This window comes from Erinaceus europaeus, chromosome 18 (genome assembly GCF_950295315.1).
Source record: "Erinaceus europaeus chromosome 18, mEriEur2.1, whole genome shotgun sequence".
NCBI classification, from domain to species: domain Eukaryota; kingdom Metazoa; phylum Chordata; class Mammalia; order Eulipotyphla; family Erinaceidae; genus Erinaceus; species Erinaceus europaeus.
The window spans coordinates 43,051,066-43,059,405 of NC_080179.1; the positions used below are offsets into that span (position 1 = coordinate 43,051,066).

The 8,340-nt window shown below is 44.6% G+C and overlaps 1 pseudogene; it reads left to right on the forward strand.

The window, feature by feature from the left end:
• The first annotated feature begins 3,659 nt into the window (after positions 1 to 3,659).
• LOC103117995 (mitochondrial import inner membrane translocase subunit Tim17-A-like) lies at positions 3,660 to 5,634 on the forward strand (annotated as a pseudogene).
• The last annotated feature ends 2,706 nt before the right edge of the window (positions 5,635 to 8,340 follow it).

Below are 8,340 nucleotides of genomic sequence, written 5' to 3' on the forward strand. Positions count from 1 at the left end.
CATGATGCCAACCAGACTTCCCTGGACAGACAATCACACCAATGTGACTTGGAGCTCCATTTCCCCAGAGCCCTTCCTCACTAAGGAAAGAGAGAGATAGGCTGGGAGTACGGATTGACCTGTCAACGCCCATGTTCATTGGGGAAGCAATTACAGAAGCCAGACCTTCCATCTTCTGCATCCCACAATGACTTTGGGTCCATACTCCCAGAGGGTTAAAGAATAGGAAAGCTATCAGGGGAAAGAATGGGATACAGAGTTCTGGTGGTAGGAATTGTGTGACATTGTACCCCTCTTATCCGATGGTTTAGTCAATGTTTCCTTTTTATAAATAAATTTTTTTTAAAAAAATTGTGCTACTTTGAACATATGTGTACACAGATCTTTTTGGATGGGTGTGTTGGGTTCCTTAGGATATATCCCCAGGAAAGGAATTTCAGGATCATAGGGTAGGTCCATTTCTAGCCTTCTGAGAGGTCTCCAGACTGCTCTCCACAGAGGTTGGACCAATTGACATTCCCACCAGCTGTGTAGGAGGGTTCCTTTGACCCCACAACCTCTCCAGAATTTGTAGAATTTTTACCTTTTCTGATGTATGACATTCTCACAGGAGTGAAGTGGTATCTCCTTGTTGTCTTTATTTGCATTTCTCTGACAATCAGAAACTTGGAGCATTTTTTTCATGTGTTTCTTGGCCTTTTGGATCTCTTCTGTGGTGAATATTCTGTCCATGTCCTCCCCCCATTTTTGGATGGGGTTATTTGTTGTCTTGTTGTTGAGATTTGCAAGTTCTTTATATATTCTGGTTATTAGCCTCTTGTCTGATGTACAGCATGTAAAGATCTTCTCCCATTCTGTGATGGGTCTCTTGGTTCAGGTTGTAGTTTCTTTTGCTGTGCAGAAGCTTTTTAATTTTCTGTAGTCCCATAGGTTTGTGCTTGCCTTAGTCTTCCTTGTAATTGGATTCATTTCATTGAAGATGTCATTAAAAATCATGTGGAAAAGAGTTCTGCCAATATTTTCCTCTAAGTATCTGATAGTTTCTGGTCTAACATCCAAGTCCTTGATCCACTTGGAATTTACTTTTGTATTTGGTGAAATATAGTGGTTCAGTTTCATTCTTCTGCATGTTTCAACCCATTTTTTTCAACATCATTTGTTGAAGAGATTCCCTTTTCCCCATTTAATAATCTGGGCATGTTTATCAAAGATTAGATGTCCATAGGTGTGGGGGCTCACTTCTGGGTTCTCAATTCCATTCCACTGGTCAGTGTGTCTATTTATGTTCCAGTACCAAGCAGTTTTGATGACAATGGCCCTGTAATAAGATTTGAGATCTGGGAGTGTGATGCTTCCAGTTCTGTTCTTTCTTCTCAAGATTGTTTTGGCAATTCTAGGTCTTTTCTGGTTCCAGATAAATATTTGTAGCATTTGTTCTATTCTCCTAAAAAATGTGCTTGGGACCTTGATGGGGATAGCATTAAATTTGTATTTGACTCTGGGTAGTATATTCATTTTAATTATGTTAATTCTTCCAACCCATGAACATGAAATATCTTTCCACTTCTTTGTGTCTTTTTCAATTCCTTGAGTAGTGACTCATAATTTTCAGTATACAAGTCTTTCACTTCTTTGGTTAGGTTTATTCCTAGATATTTTATTGTTTTAGTTGCTATAGTAAAAGGAATTGATTTCTGGATTTCAGTTTCTTCTAACTTAGTGTTTGCATAGAGGAATGCCACTGACTTTTGAATGTTAGTTTTGTAGCCTGACAACTTACTGTATTGCCTGATAATTTCCAAAAGCTTCTTGTTGGATTCCTTAGGTTTTTCTACATATACTATCATGTTATCTGCAAGATTCTTTTATTAATATACTTTGAATACTTATTTATTTATTTATTTATCTATTTTGGATAGAGAGAGAGAACTTGAGAAGGAAGTGGGAGACCAAGTGGGAGAGGAAGCTTTCCCCCTGCAGTGTTTGGACCCCAGTTCTATGCATAGCAGTGTGTGCACCTAGCAGGTGTGCTACAGCCCAGCCTTCTTTGTCTTTCTTTTCTCTGAAAAAAAAAAAAAAAACAGCTCAGAGTTGTGAAGAGCAAGCAACAACAACAAAACAACACAAAACAGAAAGGAGAATGCACAAGGATCCAGATTCAAGCCCTCCCGGGAAGCTTCACAAGCAACTAAACAAGTCTGCAGGTGTCTCTCTCTTCCTTGCTCCCTCTTCCATCTCAATTTCTCTCTGTGTCTCTACCCAAAATAAATAAATAAAAATTAAATTAAATGGAGAAGAAGAAATGAAGAAAAGAAGGGAGAAAAAGAAAACAGGCCGGGGGCAGGGATCAAGGGAAGATGACAGACATTTGGTTCAAGTCAGATCACGCCATGAACTGTCTTGCTCTTTAACCAAACTGATGACAGCCCAATCCTGTTCTGCCAGGGGAGCCCAGGACTTTGGGAGCGGAGGCCAATGGATGTCCCTTTGCTAGGTGGGTGTCTACCCATGGAGCTCGGCACCAGGCCCCACCCAGCTGTGTCTCACATTCCATTTAGCTTATAATAGCAGATATGAAATTTTCATCGGGTTTTCTGCTTTACTCTTATGAAATATTAAACATTAATAAATTATTAAGCTCCATGTAAAATACTACAAATGTTCATAGATTTCATCAAGAGGTACTTCAGAAACACATTCATTGCAGGGTTATTTTGGGAAGAGCAAAGCTGCTGCCATGAGGGGTCTCTCTCTCTCTCTCTCTCTCTCTCTCTCTCTCTCTATCTTCTCTCTCTCTATCTTCTCTCTCTCTCTCTCTCCTTCCATTATTTGTTTCCTTAATAGGGAAATGTCTATTCTGGGATTCAGGTGCTACAAATAAGCCCAAAGGAAGCAGCATTCTGGATACAAAGAGGTGTGTGTGTGCCTTCATGGAGACTGAGGGTGAATCTGTTCAGGGCAGGAAGGGGAGGGAGCCAAAGAAGTGGGCCCTAAACTTTGGAGAAAGACCAGCAGTGTTGGGTGAAAGCTGACCACTAATTGCAAGCCTGGATGGTGGCCGTAGACCTTTCAGATGGCTCAGGAAGACAAGCAGTTGAGTGGAGTCCATTTCCCTAGGAGGCTGAGGTTGAGAGAGCAGCCGCTGACTGTGGCCCCAGCTTATCTGTCAGGGAGACACAGTAGGTTCTGGAACAGAGGGCTCATCCCAGAAAAGCACTCATTCTTTTTTCTTTTTTTAACCAGAGCACTGCTTAGCAGAGGGTGGAACCTGGGAGCCTTAGGCTTAATAGCTTCTTTGCATAACCATTTTGCTATCTACCCCCTACTGAAGACATTCATTCTAAGAACACTTGGAATCCTCCACTTGGTTGAAAGACTTTGAGCCTAGTTAATTCTCTACTTCTCCCTTTGGACAACCTCACAAACACACATTTGAGTCAGGAAAAAGAGAGAGAAGCTCCAAGAGAAACTGGCAACTCACTCCCAAAGGGATAAGAGTTAGGGGAAGATGACCAGAGTGCTCTGAGTCTGGACATGGAAAGAGAGAGAGAGAGAGAGAGAGAGAGATGAAAAGGAAGGACATCCAGAAGTAGTAACAGGTGTAGGTATGACTTAGAAAGGAGCCATAGAACAAACGAGTGCTGGGCACCAGAGTCAAGATGGAGAAATAAGAGCAAGAGCCTTGCCCCTGGCAGATTGCTCCTGGCAGACTGTGGACGACTGCAGTGGGACCTTTACCAGGAATATGACAGGTGGTGGCATCTTTCAAGCAATCAAAGGTTTTTGGAATTCCCCAGTGGGAGTAAACCACAGACTACGGGGGAGTTTTTTTTTTTTTTCTTTTTTATTTAAGAAAGGATTAATTAACAAAACCATAGGGTAGGAGGGGTACAACCCCACACAATTCCCACCGCCCAATCTCCATATCCCACCCCCTCCCCCGATGGTTTTCCCATTCTCTATCCCTCTGGGAGCATGGACCCAGAGTCATTGTGGGTTGCAGAAGGTAGAAGGTCTGGCTTCTGTAATTGCTTCCCCGCTGAACATGGGCGTTGACTGGTCGGTCCATACTCCCAGTCTGCCTCTCTCTTTCCCTAGTAGGGTGGGTCTCTGGGGAAGCTGAGCTCCAGGACACATTGGTGGGGTCTTCAATCCAGGGAAGTCTGGCCGGCATCCTGATGACACCTGGAACCTGGTGACTGAAAAGAGAGTTAACATACAAAGCCAAACAAATTGTTGAGCAATCATGGACCCAAAGCTTGGAAAAGTGGAGAGGAAGTATTAGGGAGGTTCTCACTGCAAACTCTAGTGTACTTCTGCTTTCTTACTTTGGTGCCATACTCCAAACTCAGTCAATTTCTGCTTTGCGTTTCTACTTCTTTTTTTTTTTTTTACATGCATAACATTCCCCAGATTCCCATTTAACAATACAACCCCCACTATTTCATTCATCATTTTTCATGGACCTGTATTCTCCCCACCCACCCACCCACCCCAGAGTCTTTTACTTTGGTGTAATACTCCAATTCCATTTCAGGTTCAACTTGTGTTTTCTTTTCTAATCTTGTTTTTCAACTTCGGCCTGAGAGTGAGATCATCCCGTATTCATACTTCTGTTTCTGACTTATTTCACTCAACATGATTTTTTCAAGGTCCATCCAAGATCGGCTGAAAACGGTGAAGTCACCATTTTTTACAGCTGAGTAGTATTCCATTGTGTATATATACCACAACTTGCTCAGCCACTCATCTGTTGTTGGACACCTGGGTTGCTTCCAGGTTTTGGCAATTACAAATTGTGCTGCCAAGAACATATGTGTACACAGATCTTTTTGGATGGATGTGTTGGGTTCCTTAGGATATATCCCCAGGAGGGGAATTACGGGGGAGTTTGATAGCTATTAAAACCAGGGCTCCACCAAGTTCCAGATGCTATCATGATGCCAACCAGACTTCCCTGGACAGACAACCCCACCAATATGTCCTGGAGCTCCGATTCCCAAGAACCCCGCCCCACAAGGGAAAGAAAAGGTAGGCTGGGAGGGAATATGGATCAAGCTATCAATACCCACATTCAGCAGGGAAGCAATTACAGAAGCCAAACCTTCCGCCTTCTGCATCCCACAATGACCTTGTGTCCATACTCCCAGAGGGTTAAAGAATAGAAAAGTTATCAAGGGAGGGGGTGGGATACAGAGATCTGGTGGTGGAAATTTTATAGAGTTGTACCTCTCTTATCCTATGGTTTTGTCAGTGTTTCCTTTTTTAAGTAAAATAAAAAAATAATAATGGGGTTCCACAGTTGGGAGGAAGCTTTGCAGTTTTGGAGGGCTTGTTCTCCATGATTGACTGTAGTATGGCCCAAATCATATTGAAAAAAGACCCCTGGAACTCCATCACAAGTGGTGTCTTAAGCGGAGCCATCCTGGCAGCAAGAAATGGACCAGTGGCCATGGTTAGGTCAGCTACAATGGGCAGCATTCTCCTTGCTTTAATTGGAGGAGCTGGTATCTTACTGACAAGATTTGCCTTGACACAGTTCCCCAATGGGCCTCAGTTTGCTGAAGATCCCTCCCAGTTGCCTTCCACCCAGTTGCCACCATCAGCTTTGGAAACTATCAACAATATCAATAGGATTTCTTTCCCAGGATTTCTTCAACAGAATGTGCTATATAGTTCAAAAAGGGATTGCAGTAGGTCAAGCTAGTCTGTTTTTAAAACCACAGGAGGGTCAACTATGGCTAAACAGGCTATGAGACATTTAGCACTTTTTTCTATTTTTAAAGAAACACCAGGGGAGGGGTTGTTAAAAGATAATACATTTATTTATTCATACTTGAACTGCATTTGTGATCAAAATAAATGTCTGATATCTTTAAAAGAGAAAAAAAAAGCAAATGAGCAGCTATATATATAGACACTTATGGAAATAATAGTCAACCCATATCTGTGACCTAGGCGTACTACTGCAGTTTCCAGTGGAAGGAATGGGAACGCAGAACTCTGGTGGTGGGAAATGCAGGGGCTTATATCCCCTGTTGTCTTATAATTTTTCAAATCAATAATAAATCACTAAAAATTAATTTTAAAAAAATTTAAATAATAAAAGAAACTTGCAACTCCACTACCCTGCACAGCTCTGCTGTCCCTCTAATACAGAAGAGCCTGGGAAGGGAAGGGAAGGGAAGGGAAGGGAAGGGAAGGGAAGGGAAGGGAAGGGAAGGGAAGGGAAGGGAAGGGAAGGGGAGGGGAGGGGAGGGGAGGGGAGGGGAGGGGAGGGGAGGGGAGGGGAGGGGAAGGGAAGGGAAGGGAAGGGAAGGGAAGGGAAGGGAAGGGAAGGGAAGGGAAGGGAAGGGAAGGGAAGGGAAGGGAAGGGAAGGGAAGGGAAGGGAAGGAAGGGAAAAAGGAAGGGAAGGAAAGGGGAGAAGAGATTTTTTTTTTTTTCTGTCACAGATAGCAGAGTATATCACAGATGGGAACATCAGAAGTAAAAGAGAGTGCGGTCAGTGAGGCCTGGTAGCAGGGGCATTCCTAGAACCACAGCACTAAGCACCCTGTGGAGAGCCAGAAGATGGATGACTACCAGTGCAAGCTGATGGCCCTGCTCTCATGTCAGCCCCCGCCCCAGCTCCACAGCTGCAAATACCCTTCTCTGTCCACCTCACCCATGAAGTCCTCTTCCTCCCTCTCCCTTGTCCACCTCCTCCCATCCTGTTCTCATCTCCTGTGTCTGCCTTGTCTCCTGTCTCTGTACAACATTGTGTGTCTGTATGTGCGTGTGTGTGTGTGTGTGTGTGCGTGCGTGCGTGCGTGCGTGCGTGTGTGTGTGTGTGTGTGTGTGTGTTTATCTGTCTGTTTATATCATTTATTTTGGGAATCAACACAGCCTCTTCAGGTGACTGGTTTTCTCTTTCTCTGTTTCCACAGCCTGGAGGATGCAGGGAGAAACCCCAGCCTTCTGAGGGAGGAGAAGCTAACAGATGCCCAGCTCAGTGGCTCTCACACCATAGCTCTTGCGCTAATAAAAGCCACTCAGAGAAAAGACTAAGTAATGTAGTAGGGACTTTATGTTTGTACTCCCCTCGGCAACTGCCTCTCCAAATGCCCCGTGCTCGGGGTTCAGCTCCCAGTGCATCCCAGAGCACAAGCTGCTGCTGAACACTGCTCCACTGGTTCCAGCCTGGCTGCCTCCACCTGTCTGCTGTCCCTGGACTTTACTGCCCTGAATTGCTCTTGACCAGAAGTGCCCTCTGTATTTACAAGTTCAGCAGCCTAGACCTAAACAGGACATAGAACTGTGAACATGTTGTAGCTGGAACAGAACCTCTGGGCACATTTCCTTTTTTTTTTTTTTTAATCTTTATTTACTTGCTGGATAGAGACAGCCAGAATTTAGAAGGAAGGGAGAAACAGAGAGGGAGAGAGACAGAGAGATACCTACAGCCCTGCTTCACCTCTCTAAAGCTTTCTCTATGCAGGTGGGGACCAAGGGACTCAAATTCAGGTCCTTGAGCACTGACCACCTGGTCCCCCCCCCCCCCATTTCCTCACCAGACTCTCTTCCTCACAGCTACCTCCAAAACCTCAGCTCCTCTCCCCTTCAGAACTGAGAATTCCTCCAATCCAGACCCTCCCTCCTCCACCTTACCTCCCCTCTCTGCTTCTTGAAGATTGGGGAGATTGTTCAGGTGCATGGAGCTTCAAGGAGCCAGCCTATGAGTCCCTCATCACAGCCTTGGCCACAGAAGGTTAAGGCCTTGATGAAGCTTGATTTTATATTAGATAAACCCAATGGGGTGAAGAGAAATCCCTGCTATTTCAACCACCCCCTCAGATGGACTCACTTCATCAAGCCAACCAAGATGAAGTAATTTGCTTTTCTTCCTAATTCACACGAATGCACAGGAAGGCTCTGTCTAAATCAGCGCTTGGTCCAATTAGAGAAAACACTTCTCAGTGAGAGTTTCTGGCAGGGCTCTGACAAGGCAGAGAGGACCCTGGCTCTGCATGAGAGAGAGCAAAGGGAGCAGTACTGACATCTCACTTAGCTTCAGTTGCCTGGGGCAATATGTGTCTTCCTCTGGCACTGCTACAAATGAAACTGGTCATCAAACCCTCCCACCTTAAGAGCCACTCTCTGGACTCTGCTTCTCTGACAGGAAGCCCTCCCTGACCTCTCAGCCCACAGCCTTAATGACCTCTGTATTCTAACCTCCCCCGAAGTTCCCTGCCATGCCCCTCCTGAGGGCACCCTCACCAATTTACAGCTTTGCACAGAGCTCCCAAAACAAGGAAGCTCCCCAACACATACGTGTGCTAGGTCAACAACAGAAGTTCAAG